This window comes from Vicugna pacos, unplaced genomic scaffold (assembly GCF_048564905.1).
Source record: "Vicugna pacos unplaced genomic scaffold, VicPac4 scaffold_105, whole genome shotgun sequence".
NCBI lineage: Eukaryota > Metazoa > Chordata > Mammalia > Artiodactyla > Camelidae > Vicugna > Vicugna pacos.
Genome location: NW_027328785.1, coordinates 1150316 through 1176711, shown reverse-complemented (window position 1 = coordinate 1176711; position 26396 = coordinate 1150316). Strand labels below are relative to the sequence as shown.

General features: G+C 39.9%; 1 protein-coding gene and 1 long non-coding RNA gene across 4 annotated transcripts in view; both read right to left on the bottom strand.

The window, feature by feature from the left end:
* LOC140694828 (trafficking protein particle complex subunit 9-like) overlaps positions 1–26396 on the bottom strand; it is a 195636-nt gene that overhangs the window by 109329 nt on the left and 59911 nt on the right. The gene's annotated exons all lie outside the window — the stretch shown is intronic.
* LOC140694846 (uncharacterized) lies at positions 11498–24254 on the bottom strand. Its single transcript, XR_012070490.1, has 3 exons — positions 24055–24254; positions 23625–23751; positions 11498–11676 (listed from the first exon to the last, which is right to left on the bottom strand). It is a non-coding gene; the product is annotated as an uncharacterized lncRNA (long non-coding RNA).

Genomic DNA, 26396 nt, shown 5'->3' with positions numbered 1-26396 from the left:
CAGACAGAGCAGACTGCCTGAGTGTTGGTGCATAGTCCCCATCCCTCCTGGGTAAACCATACCCACCCTAGTGGAAACATCAAGGGCTCACAGTAGTTCCCTGGGTGTGGGAGAGCTGTCCTCATGTGAAGGAAAAGTCCAGCTGGGCTAACAAGCTAAGTCACAAATCTAAGTGTGATAAGTGTCAGTTTACTGATCTAAATTCTGCTGGGCTATCTCGTAAATCTGAAGTTTAGTGTCAGTTTATTGGCCTAACAACCTAACTCGTAATTCCAAGCTCAACAAGTGTCAGTAATGTGATCTGTTACAAATTGATAAGCTCCAGTGTACTTATTCCTTGCTTTTTGTTCTTTGAGCCTTATTGGCTAATCCCCCCTTACTTGTAATTAAGCCTTTAAAACCTCATGTGCACGTCTTGGAGGTACTCAAAACTTCGGAGCCGAAGCCCCTCTGAGCCCACCGGCATAATAATTCTGAGTACTCCAACACTCCGATTGGTGCTTTTTTCTTGGCTGGCCTGTTTCCATAACACTCAGCTCCAGTGCCCAGCTTTCTAGGTAGATAGGAGTGTTACCAAGTCCAAATTCATTCTCCTCAGTGCAGGACAGGCCAATAAGTTGGGAGACCAAATGTTGGGGCATGGAATAGCAAGTTTCTGTAGACCTAGATGGCAAACTAATGTCCTGGAAAACCATCTCCCCAAGTCACAATTCAGGCTCCTTTCCTATGTGCTTGGTTAGTGCAAACTTCTTAGTGTAGGAATTCCTTCTTGTTAGAATCCTTTGTTCTTGCAGCTATCTGCGTGGGTCAGATCCCTGTAAACCTCCAACAAAAGAAACGTTATTTTCTATTCTGCAATTTGCTATCTTTTAATGAATGAAAAAGTGTTAAATATCCTTAAAGGTCAGAGCCTTCAGAATAGGGTCTCCTGTTTATTTCAGGCTCTAGGCAACATTGTTTTACAAGCAAGATGAAGCCTAGGTGACAGAGCACAGGGTTAAATTCAAAGGAACAAATCTAATATGGAGTCAGATTTGTTCTGTTATATTACCCGGCCAGAAGCCACTTGAGGATTTAAATCCCTTTAAGTTAAAAATAACTAAAATTTTAAAGGAATTTACATACATAGGTGGGAATGTGCAAAGCATATCTGGAAAAGCACCCAAAGGATAGTAAACAGAGGCATCTCCAGAGAGGGCTGAAAGAACAGAGGATGAGGGAAAACTTCTTTCACTTGTGTATTTTTGTGCTCTGTTTGAGTTTTTTTTAAACCATTTCCTTGTATTTCTTTTTCAGATAAAAGAAATGTGTAATGGAGCAAAGGAGTAATTAGCTTAGCAAATACAGCAGCCATGGAATCACTAGTCATCACTTTTGATTTAAGCCAGAAAGCATTTTTTGACTCTCTCCAATGTGCTCTGTCCTGTTTTAAGACTTCTATTAATATTATTATTATTATTATTATTATTATTATTATTATTATTACTATTACTACAAGTACTACTACTATGACTATTACTATTATTACTATTATTTTATGAAATAATAACACGGTTTACCTCACCCCTGCCCATGGCTGGTGGAAAACCAACTGAGTTTTTCTTGAGTTGTTTTCCAAGGAGTAGAGATGAGTTTATAAACAGAACACATCTTCAGGGCAAAACAGGCAGTGTGCATTACCAGCAGGCCAGACAGCAATGAAGGGTTTTCAATAGAGGCACCCAGAAGCTGAGAGAGAAAGCCTCCAGGACACTACAAAAAGCTGCCCAAACTGCCATCTCCATGGTACTACTGAAATAGGAAAGAACAAATCTGACTCCATATTTGATCTGTTTCTTTGACTTTAACAAAGCCAAGTTAATATGCTCCGGTCTTTTCATGGGTTATGATGTCACAGAGGAAACGGACAGGTCAACAAGGAACCACTCTGCCGTGATCACGGAGCCGGGGAAAGGGATGGGCTGCAAGATGTATGAAGCAGCCACAACTGTGCCCGTGCTTCTAGGCAGGTATCCAAAATCGCCTCGACAAGGTGTCAAACATTTGTGCCCATGTCCTCATCAACAGACATGTATTAAAGACAAATGGAAACATATAAAAGGCCAATACCCTTGCTGGGTACACCGTCCAAAGAACAAAGTCTCAGTTTGACAACTGGCCATCTCGGTTCCATGGGATTCATTCTTGGAGAACCTTAAAAACCACTCTTCTGTCCTCAAGAATTGCTGCATATTTGTCCTATCTTTGGCTCAGGGATGCAGCACGTTCAAGTGAACTTTAATGTCTGCACAGATTTGACTGTCTTTTTCCAGGTTCACTTGTCCATTCAAAAGAGGCCTGAGCTAAGTCCATCCTCCGTAAGATCTAGTCCCTCCAGTGACAGCTCATTGAGCCTGCAATTAAAAGCCAAGTGAACAAGACTGTCCTCAGCTAAAAAGTTCACCCATCTTTCACTGTTTTCTTAATCTCCTCTCCTGGCTAATTGCAACAGACTAACACCTCCCTCCACCAAGATACCCAACTATGTCATTTTTCTCCCCAAAGAGAAAATAAGGTCCATAAAAGAGGAGACAACTCCATAGTCACCTCTGAATTCTTAGCATATAGTAATGTCAATAAATACAACTCAGATTATTGTTAGTTTCCTTTAAAACCTTTCTGGTTATTTGAATGAGTCCTTGGAAGAGAGGTGTTTGCTGTCCAGTATCTTGATCCACAAGACTCTGGAGGCCTTTTTCAGAATAGCTGTTCACTGATTCATTCAAAACACAACTTATCAATCAAGGAGTAGCTGTGCTTTTCTGCCAGGAGTTTGTGGTCACTCTCATGCCAGAACAGCTTTAAACTATATCCTTACTTTGGATTTGTTATTTTTCCCCTCTTCCAACAAAATTGACTTTTCTTACTTTCTTGTCTTGAGGAATTTTTTTTTCCTATTTCACCCTTTAGTAAAGCAAGATTCTCAGGATGGGCTTGGCCCATTATATGATCACCCATCCAACTCCTAGTGTGAGAGGTCTGGGGCTCACATCCTTCCCTCCTGTCAAGGAAACTGGAAATCAGTTCAGGAGCCAACCAGCACACCACGGCTTCTAACGCTCATGTATCTCTCAGAAACCCTGCTTTCTCGTTTGTCTTGGCTTCTGAGAATTTTCCCTCACTTTCTTGACAATGAGTTGTGCAGCTTGAAAGATGAGGAAGGAAGGTTTTATTTCTCAATCAGCATTTTAAGGAACTTGTGTAATGAAGGTTTTCAGGAGTTTCTAGTACCCTCCATTGCCGAGACAGAAAACACACTAGACATTTTCTAAATTTAGTTCTCATGTGCATTTTTTCTTTGCTTTTTTTTTCTTAACTGCTAACAGACATTTTTTAATTAAAAAAAAATAAGGCCCCAAAAAGAATAGAACACTGAAGGGGCAAACAAAATTAAAGGGCAAAGACAGAAAAATGATAACTACTCTACAAAGTTAATATAATACATACACTATGTATCAGATCAGCAATTCTCAGTAACAGCTAATTGAAACATGACCATGAGGTAAAATTTCTCTCCTGTCAGGACATGGCCAACAGAAAATACAATTAAACCAACAAACTAATTTCCTAAGTCTGGCGAGGTACAGAAGTCTACAAGCTAAATGTGTCTTATTCTAGAAAAGAGGGAGTCTCACCAGCTCTTTTCTGTGGAGCCTGAGCCCACGGGAGGACGGTGAAGTGAGCTCTGTATGTACCCAATTAGCAAAGTGAGTGATGAATAAATAGACGTGAGCTTTGATGACAGAGATAATACTACTATTCGTTTGTCCTTTAAAGTATGACTTCACGTTCAGTGATCAATACTTCGGCGTCCTTAGGAGTTGAGATTTTAGGAAAATGCACAACCTGGGCCCAGATCTCCTCTTTAAGCTCGTGACACTGCAGTTAGTTGTCTCAAAGGCAGCTCCAACTCCACATGCAAAGAGCTGACTTCACGGTGTTCCTCCCATAGCCGTCCTTACCAGGGCCCCTGGTCGGAGGGTAAGGTCTCCCTGCGTCTCCCAACTCAGGCCCATCACTCACAGATGTGAATGGACCCCTCCTTCAGGGACCAGATATCCTCAGACACCGAGTCCCACTACCCTCAACTGACCTACCAGATACTCACTGGCACTCACTCAGCACTGACTCTCTGCTGGAGACCACGCTGCCCACTGCAGAGTGTATCTCACTGGATCTCCACAATAGTCCTGGGAATTGGGTACATCACTGCTTCAATTGATTAGATAAATTGTTTCACTTCCTTGCGTGCGTCATTCAAACTGACACGGCTACTAAGCCACAAGCCTGGGCCTGAAAACCACTTGAAAATTGGACACTGCTACACCTCGCAGCCACCCTACTCTGACTCATCACATCATCTCCTGCCAAGCCTTCTAAATGTTTCCAAACATTCTAGAAGACAAATATGAACTATGAGAGCACCCCACTCTCCTACTTAAAATCTGTCAATGATGGTTCACTCCCCTTAGGAGAAAGCCCAACCAGGCCTGAGCACAGCCTAAGGCCCCAGCATCCGCTTTCCCTGCACGGCCGCGCCGCCTCACCCACCACGCAGCTCTACACGTGCCGTGTCTAGGACAGGGATGCTGACTCCGCACAACCCAGGGCTTGTCTCACTCGAACAATGATCACCTTCTTCAGTGTTCATCTACTTCATTGCTGACTCTCACAAAAATGTTTTCTCATGATGAATCAATATCTTTTTCCTTACAACTGCCCATCATTAATAATGAGCTCCCCCCAAAAGAGAGAAGACCTTATTCTCAGTCTCCTTATCTGTAAAGTGAGAATAACAAGGAAATATGTGAGGTTTCAAGAGAAATAATATTCATGTGAGGCTGAGGGACAATTCCATCATACAGTAAGCATTCAATATGTGCTTACTTAATATTAATAAGAATATATTGCATTCTAGCAACCTTCAATCAATGTTTTATGACTTTTTCCAACAGACTACTGACAAACTGTTGGACGAACCACTTTGAGCAGATCAGCACAAGCATACTGGGAGAGGTAAGTGCTGACTCCAGTTACAGCTGCAGCCACCCAGCACTACGGGGCGGGGGCAGTTTGCTCAAACTCTTACATGTTGCTTGAGCATTTAGTTCTCATTATAGAATAAAGACAGTTGTTCTTTAGTCAAAGCTCCTGAAACATAAATCTTCAAAGATTGATGCAAATTAGGTTTCAAGTACAACACTCTCACTAGAATTTATTTGAAAATTATAGTCTTAGCTACTCCGCACATCAAAAGGGCATAATCTTAATGTATCTGACTAAATACACTGAAAGGGTTGTTTAAAAGTAATTAAGAAGAAGCCATTCAGAATAAGCTCTCAGTATCATCTGCACAAAGACCCACCCAAGGGTCTCATTTCTCACTTCCACATAGGTGTTTTCAAGTAGCTTACCTTGGGTCTTTGTTTCTTATAACACGGGGTGGGGAATAGTTGTGGATAGATTTATGTAGCAAATATATACCAAGGGTATTTATTGTGAAGGAATTCTACAAATAAGAAGATTGATACATAGTCCCACCCATAAGAAATTCAGCCTTTCCATTTACAACAGCATTAAAAATAAAGTGAGAGATACATTTAACAAAAATTTACAAGATTTGTACATTGAACTTTTTGAAGTATCACCAGAATAAATTTTAAAAGATCTACATATATGGAAGACATCCCATTTTCATGGAATGACTGACAATATTATTAAAAATGTTAAGAATCCTCAAAGTGAACTATATATTCAGTGGAATCCCTATCAAAATTCCAGCTGACTTCTATGCAAAATTGAAAAACTGATCCCAAAATTCACATGGACGTGCAAGGGGCCCAGGACAGCAAAAACAACCTTGAAAAAGAAGAGTAAAGTTGGAGGACTCACTTTAAAGTGTACTAAAATGCTATAGTACTAAGTCAGTATGATACTGGGATAAGTTTGGATAAATAAATCTAAAAGACACAATAAAAACACACGGGGAAAAACTTACATTTACAGACACTTTTCCACTAGGGGGCCAAAAACACTCCATTGAAAGAATAGTCTATTCAACTAATGGTTCAGGGACAGCTGGGTATCTGCAGGCAAAAGAATCGATCTGGAATCTGAACACCCATATTTTATATAACAAATAAAATTAATTCAAAATAGATCACAGACAGAAATGTAAAAATTAAACCTATAAACTTTCTAAAAGAAGACACAGTATAAATCTTTGTGGGCCTAGGATAGGCTTTGGTTTCCTAGATACAAAACCAAGAGCACAAGTGATAGAAGGAAAAAGCAGATAAACTGGACTTCATCAAAACTAAAACCTTTTTCTTACAAAGGACATCATCAAGAAAGTGAAATGACAAGGGAAAAGGGTATCTCAAGTCAGAGAGTGCGTGCTTTGCAAAAAAATAAAATAAATCTTTACATCTAACTACCTCCCTTGTAAAGAAATTGTTTTAATGTTTAAAAAAATATAGTTAAAGGACAATGTGCAGAATAGAAGAAAAATTTTGCAAAGCATGTATGTAATAAGAGAGTAGTATCCAGGATATATAACGAATGCTTACAACTGAACAATACAAAAAAATACACCCAATTTTTAAATTTACCACGAATTTAAATAGATATACAAATGGCCAATAATCATATGAAAAGGTGCTCAGCATCACTAGGGAAGTCAAAAACAAAATGAGATCTCATTTTACACCCACTAGGATGGTTTTAACCAAAACATGGACAATAACAAATGTCGTTCAGGAGGCAGAGAAACCTCATATGTGGCCAGGGGAAAGGAACAATGTTGCAGCTTCTTTGGAGAAGTCTGGTATTTCCTCAAAAGCTTAGAGTTATATGTCTCAGCAATTCCACTCCTACATATAGAGTCATCTCTCAATATCCTTGGGGGGTTGGTTTCAGGAACCCCATACCCTGGATACCATAATCCAAGGATGTTCGAGTCCCTTTACAATCAGCCATCTGGATTCATGTAGTGGAAACTACAGATATGGCGGGGCAAATGTACAGCCAACAGAATGAAAACATATTCCCATAAAAAATTTCACATCAATTTTCATAGCAGTATCATTCAGAGTAGCCAAAAGTTACTAACAATATCCATCCATCAATGAACGGATAAACAAAATTACCAAGAATAGGCCCACAAACTTTTGGTCATTGAAACTTTGACAAAGGAGGTGAGAAAATACAATGGAGTAAAGACAGCCTCTTCAGCAAATGGTGTAGGGAAAACTTAACAGCTGCATGTAAATCATTGAAGTTAGACTACTCCCTCACAGAATATACAAAAATGAATACAAAATGTGTTAAAGACTTAAACATGTAGACAAGACACTATAAACCTCTTAGAAGCAACCATAGGCAAAACATCTGACATACATCTCAGCAATGTTTTCCTAGAGCAGTCTACTCAAGCAATAGAAAAACAACCAAAAATATACAAGAGGGATCTAATTAAACTTACACGCTTTTGCACAGCTATGGAAACAGTAAGCAAAACAAAAAGACAATCAACCTATGGAATGGGAGAAAATATTTACAATAAATGAAACTGCTAGGGGCTTAATTCCCAGAATATGTAAACAGCTTTTACACTTAATAAGAAAGAAAAACAAACAATTCAATTCAAAAAATGGCAGAAGTCCTAAAGAAACATTTCTCCAATGAAGACGTACAAATGGCCAGTAGCCACATGAAAAAATATTCAATATCATTATCAGAGAAATGCAAATCAAAACTGCAATCAAGTATCACCTCTCACCAGTCAGAATAGCCATCATTCAGAAGTTCACTGACAATAAATACTGGAAAGTCTGCGGAGAATTGGGAACACACCTACACTGTGGTGGGGATACAGTTTGGTGGAGCCATTGTGGAAAAGTGTATAGATGTTCCTCTAAAGACATACAATTGACCTCCCAGATGACCCAGCAATCCCACTCCTGGGCATATATCCAGAAGGAACCCTAATTGAAAAAGACACCTACATCCCAATGTACACAGCAGCACTATTTACAATATCAAGACATGGAAGCAACCGAAATGTCCACTGAGAGATGACTGGATAAAGAGGTTGTAGCATATTTGTCCAATAGACTACTATTCAGCCATAAAATAATAATAAAATAATGACATTGGCAGCAACATCAATGGACCTGGAGAATGTCATTCTAAGTGAAGTAAGCCAGAAAGAGAAAGGAAACTACCATATGAGATTGCTCACATGTGGACTCTAAAAAAAAAAAAATAGAAAGAAACAAAAAAATAAACTTATCTACAGAACAGAAACAGACACAGAGACATAGAAACCAAACTATGGTTACCAGTGGGGAGAGGGTGTGGGAAGGAATAAACTGGGAGTTCAAGATTTGCAGATACTGAGTATGTAAAGAATAAACAGCAAGTTTATACTGTATAGCACAGGAGAATATATTTAATATCTTATAGTAACTTATGTTTAAAAAGAGGATGAAAATGAATACAGGTAGGTTCCTATTTAGCTGAAGTGTTGTGCTGTACACAAGAAACTAACACAAAATTATAAACTAACAAGACTTCAATGAAAATATTTTTAAATAGACCAAAAACGAAAAAAAAAAGGAAAAGGATATTATCAAGGAAAAAGAATAAAGTACTGATTCAGGCTACAATTATGGATGAACCTTGAAATTTTATGCTAAAATAAGCCAGACACAAAAAGCCAAATAGTGCCCTTAAAAGTGAACTGTATCTAAGCGTTTATTGTACTACTCCTGTAAATTTTCCAGAGGTTTGAAATCTATCAATATCAAAATAAAATGTATTATGCATTAAAAACTTAAAACGCTTCCTCACAGGAGGGCTTTAATTATTAAATGCAGAAACGCATATAAAGCTCTTGGAAAAACAATTTGCACGTCCACACACAGTCACTGCTGTCACTGCCACTCAGAGGGTGGTGACAGCGCTGATGAGAGCTGCCTCCACTCGCTCCCCTGCAGAAAGGAGTGAAGGCCTGAGCTCTGACAGGCAGGGTGAGCGTGAACCTGAGTCATACACAGCCACGTTCCAGACTCTGCGTTACCCAACTTTCTTATACAAACTGCAACATGTAATGTAAACACGCTAGAGGGATGTATCTTACAACACAGGGAATACAGACAATGTTTTACAGTAACTATAAATGGAGCATCTATTGTACACCTGAAACTAATATCATATTTTAAATCAGCTATATTTTTATGAAAAATTAAAAAATATTTTTAAAATGCTATCACTTTAATATTCAATTCGGTTTTTAAGTTACTACTAAACAGCTCAGAATGTATAAAAGCATTTAATTGTGCTGTTTGCTTACATATTTATTTACATTCAGCCTCTTGCTAAAAGAGAATTTAAACAATTCTGTTAAACACAGCTTAACCACCATAACAACAAAAAGGCAAAACTGAGAGTGAAGAGAAAATGAAGATTCAATACTTAAATGAAACCAGGGGGAAGTAAACTCATAAAAATGGATTCCATGAAGTCAGGGCAAGTGTTAAGGCTGACTAGAAATTCAGCTGTAGGATTCTTGGCAGCGAAACCAAAAAGAAAAGATGATGGGGTGGGTGGTAGAGCGTGTGCTTAGCGTGCACGGGGTCCTGGGTTGAAGTCCCAGGGCTTCCACTAACAGGTTCATACATCTAATTAACTGCCCCCCTAAAAGATCACCAAAGAAAAGAAAAAGAGAAATTTCTTTCCCAAAGAACCCTGATATTAAATTTGGATTAAATATTAAAAAAAAGAAAAAAAGAAAAATTCAAAAGATAAGTGACACTGAAGGAAAACCACAGCTGGGCTAACAAGCTAAGTCACAAATCAAAGTGTGATAAGTGTCGGTTTCCTGATCTAAGTTTTGCTGGGCTACCTGGTAAATCTGAAGTTTAGTGTCAGTTTACTGGGCTAATAAGCTAACCCGAAAATCCAAGGTCAACAGTTGTCAGTAACGTGATCTGTTCCAAATTGATAAGCTTCAGTGTACTGATTCCTTGCTTTTTGTTGTTTGAGCCTTATTGGGTAATAGCCCCATACTTGTAATTAACCCTATAAAACCTCATGTGCACGTCTTGGAGGTGCTCAGAGCTTTGGAAAAGAAACCCCTCTGAGCCCGCCAGCTTAATAAATCTCAGTACTCCAACCCTCTGTGTGATTCTTATTTCTTGGCTGGCCTTTTGTTTCCATAACAACACAAGCGATAATGCCCGTGAGATAAATCTGGGGAGGCTGCTGGTAAATCCCCATGTCTCACGTGGGAAAATCTGAAACATCCTTCTCACCACTCAGAGTCATCATAAGCCCACACCACACCTCCTGCCGTTAAATGCAGGAGCACGGTTAGGGCCCGGCCTTTGCTGTCTTTGTGTCATCACAGTGATACAGGGTGGAAGGGGTAAGAGCACAGCCATTCAAGGAAGGCCGCAGCAATTGACAACAAAATGGTGAAGGATTCAACCCCCAATAGGCCTTGAGGCTCAGGATGAAGAGATTTAACTTCTAGCAGATCTTGAGATTCAGTAAACATCCATTGTAATAGTAACCTGGTGAATAACATGCCCCAGGCACCATGGCAGTCCCAATGATAGCCACAAAAGGTCAAAGGGTGGGAAATGGCCAACTCCCTGGGAATCCTAGCCCCTTGCCCTAAGGCTGGTCCTTCTACTTATTAGCATATGAAACCACCAAGCCCAAGAAAACAAGCAACACAGCGCCACCTCGCGGTCACCACTCTCTGTCCCTCTTTGGAGAAGACAGACCTTCTGTCTGTGGGGTGTGTACCTACTTCTAACCTGTGCATGAAACCCCCACACCTCGTGACGTTTCTCTTGCATTTCAATGTATCTGTCTGAATATATATACCTTTACTCAACACTGGCTTGCTCTTGAATTCTTTACTGCATGAAGTCAAAGAACAAAATCTGGTGGGGCACATCCCAGGGGCTCAACGAAAGCCTGGGACACAGCCCTTCTCATGCCCAACGTTTTTTATTCTTGTATCAACAGGACTGGGCTGTGAAGTGAGGTCTGAGGCCCCAGCTAAGGGACAGAACCAGCTTCCAGGGTTCCAATTTGCGGGCAGCCTCTCCCCCAGCTTGGGCCTTGGGGTCTGCCCGGTTCTCTGTGTTTCTCTGTTGTGCTGACTCCCCAGCCATACAGCGTACTCCTAGGCCTGTCCCCACAAAACCCTTCTCTCCAAAATACAAGCACGTCATATCTCAATCCTCTTGTTCAACCAGGAAATGTTCAGGCCACTTTTTTCCTCCCCAATAAATTACCCAACTGTCCTCCCTCCCATCACATCACTTCTTTCTTTGTGAGAACTCTGCACTCGCCACACCCCATCATGAACACAGGTGTCTTGCTGGCTGTGACCGAGATGTTTCTTTCTCACACAGCAAGCGTCCTTTCGCTTTCCCCTTGTTACCTTAAAAAAGCCTTTCCTGAGTCACCCACCCCTCTGATTATGAACTCACAATGTGCTGAATTTGCAGTCACTATGTGCATACATCCCAGTTTTGGCTAGGTTTCCATCACAAGATCTTCATTAAGGAGCTGCATCAAGAAGTTATACAGGCTATTCTTACATCAGAGTGGAGGAACCTGCAAAAAATTTAAACGGCTTTGAAGAGAGTGTTAACCAGGGACAGAGATGTCGCGGGTCCTAGTCAAAAGTGTCATGAGGAAAAATGTTCTCCCAAGGCTCAGAGTGGCTTCTGAACACAGAATCCTCAGGGAGGAGGTGACAGGCAGTGATTAGGTTGGGTGATACAGGTTACGCTCCCCCAGCTGGGGAAGAATAGGTTTTTTTCTTGTTTTCCAAACAATTTCTTACTACCTTTTTCTCTTATTGCCACATACCATTTCCTACGAATTAAGCATATCAATGTCAGTCATTTGGGCCACTTGGGAGAAGCTGCACGATGCCATTCACAGGGATGGGGCATGACAGCCACACCAGTCTGGGTTGAAAGACCAGTGGGGGTATTTGCAAGGTAATCACGGGCATGCAGCAAACTCCCCAGCTTCAATGACCTCATCTCAAAGCTGGGGTCAATAAAACTACCAAGCAAATTGCGTGAAGATTATGGCCAATGTTTACTAGGTAAGTGCCCGTGAAAGCTGCCGCTTAATGGGGAATGAGTACGATCAATGAGGCCCTGTCTACCTGCCCACACGCGCCCTGCCTTCCTGCCTTGCTGCAACAGCAGAACTTGTTTAGCTGAGATGAACACCCCCAGAGCAGCCCAGACGGGAAAGCTCCCAGCTCTGTACGGCGAGACGTGTTCCTTTCCTTCTCAGAGCTGATCACAGTTTGCTGTCGTATGTTTTTATGTTTATCCCTTTTGTAACTCCCTCTCCTCCGGAGTTTTTGCTCAAGCAGCACAGGGCCAGGTGTGTCTTGGGTCCTGCCGGATATTCTGGGCAGGGAAACAGCCAACTCCATATCTGGCTCTGGTGCTGAACGGAGAGAGCAGAAGGCCCAGGGGCCCATGCTGAACTGAGGCCCCTGCACCCAAAATTATGGTCTGACCTTGTGCAAATTACACAGTCTTCTTTACCCTGAGATTCCTCATCTGTCCATGAAAATAACTGCCCATGTCACACAGAGTTACAAGTATTAAAGGAAATCAACAAATTCACAACCTAGCCAAGGGGCTACAAGTGCATCCTCAACAGACAAATGCTGCCTTTACGGCTCTGATGCACGCTAAGCGGGGCGGCCCCACACAGTGAACACTGCTAAGTGCCAGGGTGTTAAATGCTTCATGTGTGCTATAATACTCTTTAGATCTTACAACAATCCCAGGAAGAAATGAATATTATCATGCCCATTTCACAGATTCACCAACAGGTTGAGAGTATGCATTCTATTCCAAGGCCCTATGGTGAAGAAATGGCAATTTAAACCGGAATCTGGGCCCAGGCCTTGGCTCCATCTCTCTCCCATCCACCTGACCACTTGCCTATGAATTCCACCTGTCCAATATAAAAGTTTGCAGCCGGCCATCTCTTAAAAGCAATGTGTGCCACCGTTTGTCAATGTTGTTTAATTACCATAAACTGTTCTCAGAAACCACTACAGTAAAGAAAGTTGGACTTAAGGAATTCTGCATTGCGTTCTCCTGCAATGTGCAGGATCCCTTTCCTACACCTCCAAATCCAAGTTTATGCTTCCTCCATGTTTATGTTTGCACACGGCTTATTAAAGCAGAAGGTATCTGCAGTAATTCCATCTCGGTTGCTTTCCAAGTTTGCAGATTATCCATATTCGGTCTGTGAACGAAAATACTACAATGTGAATGAGAATACTGCAACCATGTCCGTAAACAAAGAATACTGATACCAAGTCATTAAAGGCTTCTGCCACTCCCCGGCGAGGACAGGCCTGCAGCCCAGCCACTGCAGCAACTCACAATGGTGCCCTCTGAGCAGACTCAGAATAAGAAAGGACGGGCTACTGGCCCGAGATAGCTAGGTGCTTGTCTAAAAAATGAATTCAGTGAGTCCTAATATTTGCTTCCTCCCATTCATACAAAATCACTAAATACTTGAACTTGAGATACCTGGCTTTCTTTAGATAACAAGTAATCTTTTATTGTTCCAACAACCTGGTCTTTGTTGTAGTGCTCCTATATATCCTAGCTCTGCCTCAACCTCTTGGGAGCAGTCCCTCAGAGAGTTCTGAGAGACGGTCATCCTGGCTCGAGTCCTCCCGCCAAATAAAACATAACTCTTAACTTTTAGGCTGCACGTTTATTTCAGTCAACAGTTTTGGACACCATGAAGCACCACAGCAGATTTCTCTCCACCTGAACTCTCCAAGTAACCAGAGCCTTGGTACCAGCAGTGGCCCTTTGTGCTCATCCGCCTCCTCGGGGGGTCCAGATGAATTTGGCTGAGTCTCTCCTGGTTCTCAGATCTCACATATTGGTTGATGATCCTAAGTTTTATCTGGCGGTGTATCCAGGTATGTGGCCCTCCAGTTGAAAGAAACTGAGGTGAATTACCCACCCAGTGGAGACATCCCGAGTGGGTCCAAGTTGAAAGACACTGGGTTCAGGACTGAGTGGTTAGGTAAGAGGCTGGTCTAATGTTTTCCTCAATTTGGTTACTTCCATTGAATTTTTCAGGATAAAAGTAAAACTCTTATGAGGAAACTTTCAACTCCAAATTTTGGACCATCCTCCTGGCTGGTAACAGCATTCTCGGGTGACAGGGAATCTTCCGGGAGTGGTAGACACAAAGACTTCATGCCACAGAGTTGTCCCTGTGGGAAATCTTACTAGCAAATTTATTCTGAGAACCCGACCTTACAATGGGGAATAGAACTTTCAAAAAAAAAAATACAGAACAGAAAAGAAAAGAAAAAGAAATGACAGATTGCCAGTCTCCAAGTAAAACCCCAGCCAGATTTATGTACATACAAAACTTACAACATTAATCGGGAATAAGAAAAAAAAAAAAAACTCACTCTGGAAATAACCAGGCCTGATAAAAACATTTTTTGGCATTCTGAACTTATAAAAACAAAATCCCCTTTAGTGGGAACTGGGATTTCTCTTCCTGTGTCCTTGAAATGTAAACGTTTTATCTTTCTCTGGATGCTTTAAGTGTGTGCATGTAAGTATATATATGTTTAGTTTAGTTTTTAAAGGAAACCTTGGACTCTGCCATACAAAAGGTTCAAGTATTGTGTACATACGGTGGCCACGCAAATAAATTGGGATTCTAAGCAATTCTTTGATTGTACCAATTTTCAGATATTTTGCCATCTTAAACTTTGTTGCATCAGCCTGGACCACGAAGGCTTTAAGCTTTTGGAGAGTAAACCTTTGAATTTTATTTAGGCAACACCCCGACTCTCATGTGGAAGGGCCTCTTCATCTTATTGGTTTAAAATCACTATATATATATATATAAATATATATATATATATATATATATATTTATATATATATAAATTGATGGCCATATGATGGATTTTTTAATTTGGAAAAACTTTTTAATTGGTGAAAGTTTAAAGAGATCTCATTATAAACGGCTGTTTTATTGGTACCTATTAAAATAAAGTTTAAATGCAGAAAAATATATCTAATGGTTAACCTAAGAACTCAGATATAAAAATATAACTGGTTTGAAAAGCTACATTTTTGTTTTTCCTTTCTGATAAATGTTTCTAGAGATGCTAATAAAAACTTAGTATAATTAATGTTAATTAGGTTGAATAACTGGAAAAAGGATTGTAAAAATGTCAAAAAAACAGATAAGTGGCTTATCCCAAAAGGATAAATATTTTTATATGGTTATTTTGAATGAGATAAATAAAATGGACATTTTTGGATTTACATACAGGGTTTTGATACTACACTACGTAAAGTTAAAAAAAAAGGGCCAAAGAGTTCACCTACTCCCCCCCAACATTAAAGTTCAAACAAGTCTGTTTTATTTACCACAGTTTAAAATATATTTATATGTAGACTGAAATACTTGATCAAGGATTGGGACAACAGACCAATTAATGAAATTAAAAATCGAGAAGGGCCTAAGCTCTTTGGCTGAAACTTGGGCATCCTAGAGACTTCTATAAAATTATATACAATGTACACCCACAAAAAAAAGGTTTCTGTCACTCCTTCTAGAAATAAGAATTATTGATTAAACTTAATAGATATAAAAATTAAAGGTATAAGATTTAATAAAATTGAGATAAAAGTTTGTGAAATTGGTATATTTAGATGGTCTTTATATAAACCTTTTGCTTATGTTGTGGGATAGATATGTTTCAGTGGAAAAACGCTTCCCCTTCTTGGTATTATAAGGCTGGGCACATGTCTATCCCTCTGAAAATATTAATTGAACAAATTAAAGGAAACCAATATAGTTACTTGAGACGTCCAATATAACGTAAATCTAAAAAGTAATTTGAGTAGCTAAAAAAAAAATATAGGTTTACCCTGGGTTTAACTTATAACTCAAGGAAAAGAGACCTTAATAAATGTCTTATGCAAGCTTTGGAAGACAAAATAAAGAAAACCTTAGTTTTAAAACATGGAATTCTTTGTTTACAGCTCTTCTCACTGATACAAAAATGCCAATTAAGGAGATAAAATTGGGTCTGGGTGACAGAGCAGTTATCTGGGGACCTGGAAGAGAGTGTCTTTGTCTTGCAGATCAGAAATATAAATACAACAAACAGTGACCTAGGACTGAGCCTAATTAGCTCAACGAAATAAAACTTGAGGCCATGAAATTTTTGGCATTTTAGAACTCAGAACTCTGACGGGTCCTTCAGACTTTGTGAGGAAATCTTAATTATCTGTTTCATAAATAGTAAGCCTTAGTGATTTGAGCAAGCAAATTCAGCTTACTCCAACTATTATTATAAATATAAGTAAGTTTTAAAGTGAAGCTATGAGATCTCTAGCTTTTGTCTGTTTATAAGCCTGCATACAGATTATAGAAGTGAGATATTTCTACTGCTAAAAAAAAAAAAATTCGAAGTCAAAGAGCTCTGCTTAATTGATGTAAAAATATAAGAGCTTAAAAATTAAGTATTTTTAAAATAAAAACTTAACAAATTGACTTTCAGTGTCATGTGAATTGGAAAATATTCAATATTAAGGTAATATTTGATATTGTTTAGTTTAAGTATGTTCTAATAAATATAGACATCTTTAAAATCATCCATCTTAACTATAATACCTTTACTGTACCTAGGTTTAATGAAAGTCAAATAAGATCCTGTTATATCTGTTGCAGATTTGTCAAAAAAAAATAACAGTAATGTGCTGTGGTAAAATTTTAAGTAAATTAAATGCAAATGAGATGAGAGCTTTGGGTAAATATTTAAAATATATTTTTAAAATGTATGCTTAAAATAATCTCTAAATGTTTGATATCTTTAAATTCTAGAGTTGTGCTAAATTAAGTTAAATGACAAGATTTTATTAAATATCTATGCCATTTTCAGATAAAATGATTGAAATATGAATTACTTAACATTTAACTTCCTCTTACAGTGAAACTAAAGGTGTTTAGAAATATTAATAAATGGTTGGTGTCACACAGAAATAGTCTCTATTAGTAAGGGAATGATCTCAGTATCCTAGGAAAGTAATATAAATGCGTAAAGGAAGATGTAAGAATGGAATAATACTTTGTTAATGAAAAATAGTGACTTTCTCCTGAAGCTGGTTACCTCTGAATGGAAGACAAAATAAAGGACACACTAATATAAGTATAGAAAGCTGTGGAAGGCTTGTGGAAAAGGAACCCTGAGGAAAGTTTTGTACGTGGTCAGAATTGGCTAAGTTTAGAATCAAATTGGGCAACGTAAATGAATCTTAGAAGTTAGCTGGAACAAGATTAGATTTGGTTTTCTCTCTGTTAAGAGGAAAAATTTTTCTTAAAATATTAATCCACCTTCAGTAACAGATTGTAAAACTTCTTATACCACTTAGCTGATCTGTTCTGCCTTTACATTTGACATATTTTCTTGTTAATGAATTAGTACTACATTACAGTGATCTATATGTTTATCTGATCAAGTGTTCTGAAATCTTTCAAAAAGCTCCCCAAATATAAAATTCTAATTAATTAAATAAAAATTAATTTAATTAATTAAAATTCTTTTAATCTCCAGTTAAGTTTGGGATGCTACAGAAGGCCCCTGAAACATCCCAAAGAGAGATTTTTAACTATAAAGTTTCATTTGGCATTTTAAATAACATGGAATTGTCAAATGAATCATAAAAAGTCTAAGGTTATATTGAATGAGAAATATTATTAATATAGGTATTGTAGAAATTATATGGACTCCCTAAAATTCTGGTTTATCTGAAATGTTACCAGTGATAATTATGGGTATAGTGAACAGGTTTCTTTATTGATTATAGTGTAACGGTGTTTAACCATGCTTTTAAATCTTTTGTCATTTATAGACAGTTAATTGTTTTCTTCTGATGGTTTTGCAAAATGCTTTCTCTTCAAGGAGATTTACTGATTTCTAATAAATTTCAAACTACAGCACTGAACTAAACTGGGTAAGAAATTTTAAAGTTCTAATGAAAACTCTCATTAAAAGAATTAGTTACATGGGACTGATTAACCAGCTGAATATGGTTATAATTTTTGATATTGTTTGAAATACTACTGCCTTTTAACCTGTTTCCCAGACATAAAGAATCTCTTCTCCTTAAGCTAGTTATGGTTCACAGCAATTTGATAAATTATAACTATGTATACAGACTTGGAACAGTTATCTTTTCTCCCTAACTGATCCCTCAAAAGACTAAAAATACTTAGGTCCCCAGTGGCTCTATCAAACAAATTAGGGAGATCATCTCCTAAGAGATATAGGAGTATAAAGGTATTTTAAGGACTTTAAAGAGAAAAGAATTTACCTAAATCTGTAAGGCAAAAATCCATGAAAAGCCTTGACGTGTCTTTCTTGGCCTTAGAAAACCTTATTAACATTCTACCCTGAGACTCCGTATTAAAACTTCCAACACAGTCAATTTAAAAAGCCTATATGATCAAATAATCAGATTTAATTTGTAAAGAAATTAATCTTGATTTGGCTATATTTGAGAAAACTGAGGGTAACTTTAGAGAGAAAAAAATTATATTTTAGTCGATATTAAATTCTAGTTTTGTTAATTGAGGTCCATATTTACTAAGACACTTCCCAGATCATTCCTTGCTGTTATGTCACACTGCTGTACAGTTTAATTGAATTATGAAAAGAATACTCTAGGTTTGATTCTGAAGCTCAGTAATCTATCCTTGGGTAAAATTCCAATGCCCCATTACCTGCAGCCAGGGGATTATGCATACTGCAACAGGCATGACTTAAAGAACTGTCTCCAACCTGAATGGAAAGACCCTTTTTCAGATACTCTTAACTAGACCATACACACCAAAGCTGAAGGAAACGGAGTCTCGGATTCATTTCCTATCTGAAACAGCCCCTGCAGTGCACTGGCCTATAGAGCGCTGCTCACCTTAAAACAATGCCCAAATGGAGAAAAAGCTTCCATACCAGGATGAGAAGAAGACGACATCTGAGCTAGACTGCTGACCCAAGACACCGGACCAGGACTGTATACCAATTACTTTGATAATTTCTCCAACCTTTGATTATGAACTACTCCAATTGTTAAGTTTATGATAAATTACCTATGTCTAGTACTTCTGTGTTACCTTGGTGGGTTTCCCTAATACAAGGCTCTAACTAGGTAGCCCTCAGAAACATTATTCTAAAAAGAAATTATAGTTCTGTTTAGGCCACTGTTGATCTTACAAGGTGGGAGATTTCAACTGGCCAATTAATACCTGCTCTGACCCTGACCATAAATATGAACTTTCTCATAGGATCAAACTCAGAAACACAAGCAAAATTTTAACCCAAAAATACAACTTCTCGACTATTAAATTCTTACTCGTGACTTTATTAACGTTACTAGCTGTATTACTTATATCCTGTCTATTTTATAAAATTGTTGTCTATTACATTTCCCAATGTGTAACTAGGCCCACAAGATTGGTGATGGCTAAACATCTTGAAGAAACAGATAAAATTTATAACCCTGAATAAAATAAATATAATAGTGTGATTCTAGTTATGGGAATGAGCAAAGAAGGTTAAACACTTCCTGGATCATAATAGAGTAGTAAGACAGGTGATCCAGAGAACTTTTAGTATCAACAGGGCCTGATAAAAAAAACTAACACCTTGAATGGCAACTCAGAAGATTCTTCACCTGAACTAGGAATGAGCCATCCTAGCAACGTGGGACAAAATTGGTCATGAAATGTCTCTCAAAATATTGGTCGAATTTAGGACCAAGGGGGAACACTGTGAATGAAAATACTACAATGTGCATGAAAATACTGCAACCATGACAGTAAACAAAGAATGCTGAATCCGAGTCATCAGCGGCTGCTGCCAACCCCCAGCGAGTACATGCCTACAGCCCGGCCTCTCAGCCACTCACAGTGGTGCCCTCTGAGCAGACTCAGAGTAAGAAAGGACAGGATACTGGCCCTAGATAGCCAGGGGCTTGCCAAAGGAATGAATTCAATGACCCAAATGTTTGCTTCCCACCATACATAGAAAACCACTAAATACTTGAACTTGAGATATCTGGTTTTCTTTAGATAACAAGCAATACTTTATTGTTCCAATTACCTGATCTTTGTTGTAAAGATTCTATTTATCCTAGCTCCTCCCCTACCTCTTGGGAGCAGTCCCTCAGAGTGATCTGAGAGGCTGTCATCCCGGCTCGAGTCCTCCAGCCAAATAAACCAAATCCCTTAACATTTAGGCTGAACGTTTATTTCAATGAAGTCCCAGAATAGACACAACTCATCAATTCTGTAATGGAACACACTGAATCAGGAACCAAAAGCGTGTTTTAGTCCAGAAAATCTCCAGGTTCCTATTTCTTCCTGTCATTATACAATCCCTCCAGAACTCATTACTTTGCTGTCTGCTCCTCTGGCAACCAAACTCAGAGAAGAGTCAACTCAGCAGAGCACCATGCTGGGGAGAACCCCCCGCAGAAGCACTGCAGGCTGCCTTCCCTCCCGCACGCTCTGCTGACCCTTGGTGTCCTCCGTGGAGACCAGGCCAACACAGCTCTTCCCAACAGCTGCAAAGTCGCTCACGTTAAATAAATCATTTTATTTTATATGATATTTTACGTATATACCCATCTCTGAAAACAGCTTTGCCAGAAGCCCAAATCTTCAACATTAATCTGCAAAGGCAAATCAGGTCCCCAAGGGAAAACAAGTCTTAAGACGACGCTAAGGCCTCCAAAGTCCTCTCCACGACCATGAACCAAACTGCCTGCAGGTCTGCAGCTGCAGGAGGCTACATGTCTGCTTTTAAAGCAACCCCTTTCTGCCCTCGGGTGCTACAATGCCCTTTTATGCCCTCCCATCACAGGGCAAGAGCAGCCGCTGCAGAACCTTGCAGGGCAGCACTTACAGGACTGGACAAAGGGGATCAGAGCTAAACAAAGCATTCTGATGACACGAGCTTGTCACTGTGTCTCTTTACAGATGTAGATATATATAGAGAGAAGTGGGGTGATATTGCTCAAAGTCACACAGCTAATAAGTGGCAAAGTATATAACTCTGCTCCTCCCTCCTGTGTGACGCCCAACTGGGACAACCACAGGGTTCTCTCGTGGCTGCCTGAACAGTCTTTTCCTATCACTCATGACACACAATAGTGTCTGAACTTAGCCTGCATTTGCAGCATCTTTTCCCTCCAGTTTCTCAGGAACAAGGCTGTTCGGGCCTGTATGAATTCCGGCTTCCTGAAATCTCCGTGCTCAGGCTGGTCTTGCCTGTGCATCCGGCCCGCTGCTCAGAGGCTCTTCCTCCCCTGCAGGAGGACGTTTCTAATCTTCACAGGGACACAACCTCAGGGGAGCTCTCCTCTCGCCCTCACCATGGCAGGTATCCCAGGCCTCATCCCTAGCAGCCCCGTTAGGACGGTGTCTGCCCAGCTCTGCTAGTCAGATCAGCAGCCTCACTGCCAGGGATTATACCCAGGTCACACTGCAAACCTACTGCCCGCCTCACAGCCCCCAGCCAGCAGGTCACCTGGAAGTCACAGCAAGTGCCCCACCCAATCCAGCAGTCTCTTCTTTTGCCAGCACCACTGATGAATGGTTTCCAACCTTCGGTCAGTTTCGCACAAAACAGCACCTTCAACTGTGAAACGGGCGGTATTTCTTCTGCACCTCATCCTTACTGGAAACGTAAAGGGAAACCAAAAGGCCTTTTCTCAACCCTTTTCTGATGAAACCCTCCCACCCACAATACTCATATGCTCAAGAGCTTTGGATCCACATGATTTTCTTTCTCTTAGGCTAAGTGGCTCAAAAAACTAAGGGATTCTTTCTCCTTTGAGGGTATTAGCACTCAGTTTCTTGGCTTTAATCTGTTTTTGTCTCTCTCTTCAGTGACCCTAGCAGTTGCCACCTCTTACTCCCTTCAGCAGCCTCCCTCCCAACATCTAGTCTAGGAAATCAGCTGTGATGAGGGGCACGGGGGCAGTCACAGAAGATGCAACTAAGGCACAGAGAGGCTACATAATTTGCCCAAGAAATCACCTTGAACCACCAACAGAGTGTGTCACGTCCCTCTGTTTAACTCTAATGCTAAGCAAGTTAACTTTTTGTAGATTATGTTTATAAACAGATGAGGTATGAAAATACATACAAGGACACACATCAACTCTAAGATATTCATTAACTCCACTATTTTGTTTCTATTTATTTTATTTCTATTAAAAAATTAAGAACCCCTGCAGTCAATATAGCAAAATGTTACTGGGTTTTAAATCCAGAATATACAGGGGTTGTGTCATTACTCATTCTTGTATGTATTTTCACAAGACAAAATGATTTGAAAGTCTCTCTCCCCGCCCCCTACTCACTACTGGCTCTCACCAGAGCTCCCAGACCACACATCTAACAGCCTTTCACTTTACCCACAGCTGAACTCATCAGTTTTCCCCCAGAACTCCCTCTGCTGCTTTCCCTCCTCAGAACACAGCAGGGCCATTATTTAACTCATTAATCCACCCAGAAACCTGGGCCTTACTCCATCCTACCTTCACAGAAATCATTGATCCTTTCCTCTTTACCATCTAAACATGCCTTCAATCTGTTCGCTTTTACACACTGACCGTCCCACCGCTCAAGTGGAAGCCAACAACACTGCCCACCTGGACTCATGAGTCTCCCAAGTGGCCCCACAGCCACTCTCCCCTACTTGAGACAAATGTGATTGTGTCTCTCCCATGCTTTTGGACTCATTTCAGACCCACTGTTCTTAGAAGAAACTTCAATTTCTTCACCTGGTGAAGGTATTTGCCATGAAACTGTCAGCTCAGGAAGGGCAGGACACACCCTCGTCCCTCGGCTCCACCATCTGGCAGAGCATCAGCTTGGGAGGATTGAGTTCTTAGCAAACTACTTCACTTATCCATACAAATCCATGGTAGATTAGAAAGATTTTAGATGTTGAGCTTGACTATTAATTTGGGGATTTTGCACTGGCAACCTGCAAGTATATATTCTAATTATTGTGTCTTCTTAAAACCATACCCAGATTAAAGGAGTATTTGTGGAATGTCTTCGGAGTAAAAGGGACTGTACTTTTACAGATTTTATGTTTTATTACATGAACAACCAGGACAGGGTCACAAATGGAACCGCCTCACAAGTGACAGAAGACAGGTGAGACGCATATAGCAACAGGTCACAAAGATGGTAAGAGCAAAGTTGTTTCTCCAACCCCCGAAAAAATTCCTCCAAGAACTGAAAACTCAGAAATTTGAAAGTAAAATACTATCATATAAAGAAAGAAAATAAATAATCCTCTTCATCAGGGTTTCTAGATCTGACTGCAGAGTTATTAGCAGGCCATACTGAATCCTAGCACAGAAAAATCAGATGGACTACTGATGAGTAAGTTCCAGGGAAACGGCAGTAACTCCTCCAATTGAAAGAGGACACACACTCACTTGTTCAAGGTGATTGTAAACCACATTCTGCAGAAATTCAGAAGATTCAGGCACCGCTTCTAGATGGTGATGACACGGAAGGACGGCTTGGATGCATGCTTCTAACTGAGTCACCGGCATTCTTACACTGCAGGGGGAAATGGAGGCCCTCAGCCAAGAGCACAGTTGTTCCTGTCATGTATCCCAGGCCGTGCCTCGGGGACTCAGTGTACTGTAGCAGTCTGGCCCCAGGTGAGGACCCGCAGCGTGGCCCAAGCAAGCAGGAGGGGCACTGTGCTTGAGAAATCCCATCCCCCATGGGGGCAAGAGGGGCTGGTGGGGTTGTGTGAACCTATAAATGCTCATAGAAATACACCTGCATACATTGAAGTGATAAAATTAAAAGTAAAAGGCTATTTAACAAAATTTCAATTGTCAGTGTTAATTTTACCATTCCATTCCGCTTGTCCCCTGCACTCTGAGACAGGCTTAGGCTCTCTCACACATGCAGCTCTGATGCAATAGTTGTGAAGTTATTTTACTTTGCTGCAAGTTTCTTTGCTCCCAGTGTCACTGTGACTGTCGTCTCTTAACACAGTCAGATATCTTCCTGGATCTCTCCCTGAGTTCCTTGCTCCTGCTTCTCAGATCCTGAGATAAAGAACAGGTGAAGGCACATGACTGGAAAAGTCAATGTGGACTTGACCAAAGTCCTCAGTGATCCCCTAGGTGAGTGCTGCCCACCCCTTACCTTCGATTCTCAAGGTTCTGCCCAGGGTGACATCCAGCCAGGAGAGAGTCCTGGGCCCTATTAAAAGCTGTGTGGCTTGGGTGCAGGGAAAGCTGCAGGAGCTGGTTCCGTAGCCGGTCCCATCCACACCTCTGCTCCTCTCTCTCCCGAGGCAGCGCTGCCAAGCCCCCAGGCTCCCTGAGCTTCTGTCTTTCTCTTCTACTCTACTTCAAGCCCTTTTCCTCTTCCTTTATTCCCTGATTATCCCTAGCTGGAGTGATTTTTCTATCATAGAATCTGAAAAAATTTCCTGCAGCTGAAAAAGAGGTGCCAGAGGTCAACGCGCATATGGTGGTTCCTGAATAGAGCCCCTGGTTAGGGGGACCCTCACCAACACTCATGGGGCATCAGGCATGTTGCAGGGTCGACCACCACCAACAAGAGTTTGCTGTGACACCAAGGCACGCACAGCATCCCTGCTCACTAAATTGTAGTTGTAGTCCTTTATTAAGAAGCAAAAATAAAAAAATTGCTCATGTTTCTTACTAAAATTATTTATGAGGGAGAAAAAGAAATTGTAATAGAAAGAACAAATTTCACTCCATGTTAGATGTGTTCATTTGGCTTTAATCCTGTACCTTGTTTTCTAGGCTCAGACTTGCTATCTCTGCACCTTTTGTAAAAGAAAGTTGCATTTAGCCTGAAATATCCAGGAGGGTCTATTCTCCGGGCTCTGATCTTTAAGGATATTTGCTCTTCTACACTTATGTATAGATGGCAAGTTGTAAAATAGTGAATAACCTTTCTTTTTTTTGGAGGTTTTACAGGGGCACCATAATTTGACCCACATGGACAGCTGCAGGAACAAAGGATTTCAAGGACAAACAATTCATACAGCAAGAAGTTTGCAACAACCAGCCACATCCCCGCCACTTTTTAGTATAAAAGGAGACTGAATTCTGCCCTGGGGAAGAGAGTTCTACTGGATAACAATATGCCATTTTCTGGGTCTGCCAGCTTTACAAATAAAGTCTCTTTTCCTTACTCCAACATCTCATCTCCCGATTAATTGGCCTGTCATGCAGCAAGCAGAACGAGTTTGGACTTGGTAACAAATTGACTGCCTTAGAGGTAGTATGTCTCCACTGTTTCCTCATTTCCAGTATTTCACAACCTATCAATTTTATATGCTTTTTAACAACATGAACAAAAAACCTATTACAAGGAATTGATTCCACAGAAATAAAATTATTTCTACTCCTTCAAAACTTTTTTCTTTTCTATTTTATTTTGTTTTGCTTATTGAAAAGAAAATAAATTCAAATCTTTTTATTTCACGTATTTTTATAACTAGATATTTTAAATAGTACAAAGATATTTAAATTGCAATAAAAATTGTTCATATATTAGTATAAAGATATATACACAATCAATGCAGATTAGGAAAGGAGTAGATATTTACTAAAAATCCACTGCACATCCAGTCTTTTACAAGCATATCCTGGAATATAAGCTCTATTATCCAGGGTCCCCCACCCCCAATCTCACTGCGGAGTCCCTTAGTAATCAACTACCAAGGCACCAGCATAGAACCATGAGATCACTATTTTAGGTATAAATGAGAGTATTAGCTCATTCAATTCTAAAACAGAAACCTTAAAATAAATACTGAACTTACTTACAGATAAACAAATTTGGACACAAAAAAGTACAGTTTCTCCCCAAATTCACAAAGATAATAACTGGCAAAGGCAAGATTTGAACTCATCTGCCTTGAATATAAAGCTAAGTTGGAAATCCCCTTCAACTGTGGAGGACCAGCAGCACAGCCTGTCACCCTATCTTTGTTCAGATCTGGCTTTAGACAGCCTGAGACAGCACCCTTTCCTATGGAACTCGAGGGCAAACAATAACAATAAGGATTTTATATTCAGTAGTTTCTTAGGTCTCAATTATATAAAGTGTCAGCAGGTCAGCAGAAAACTCTAGGAAATATGAGTGGGTCCAGAGCTTTTTGCTGATAAGAAACTCAATCTATCAGGACAGAGTGACCTTCCCATGAG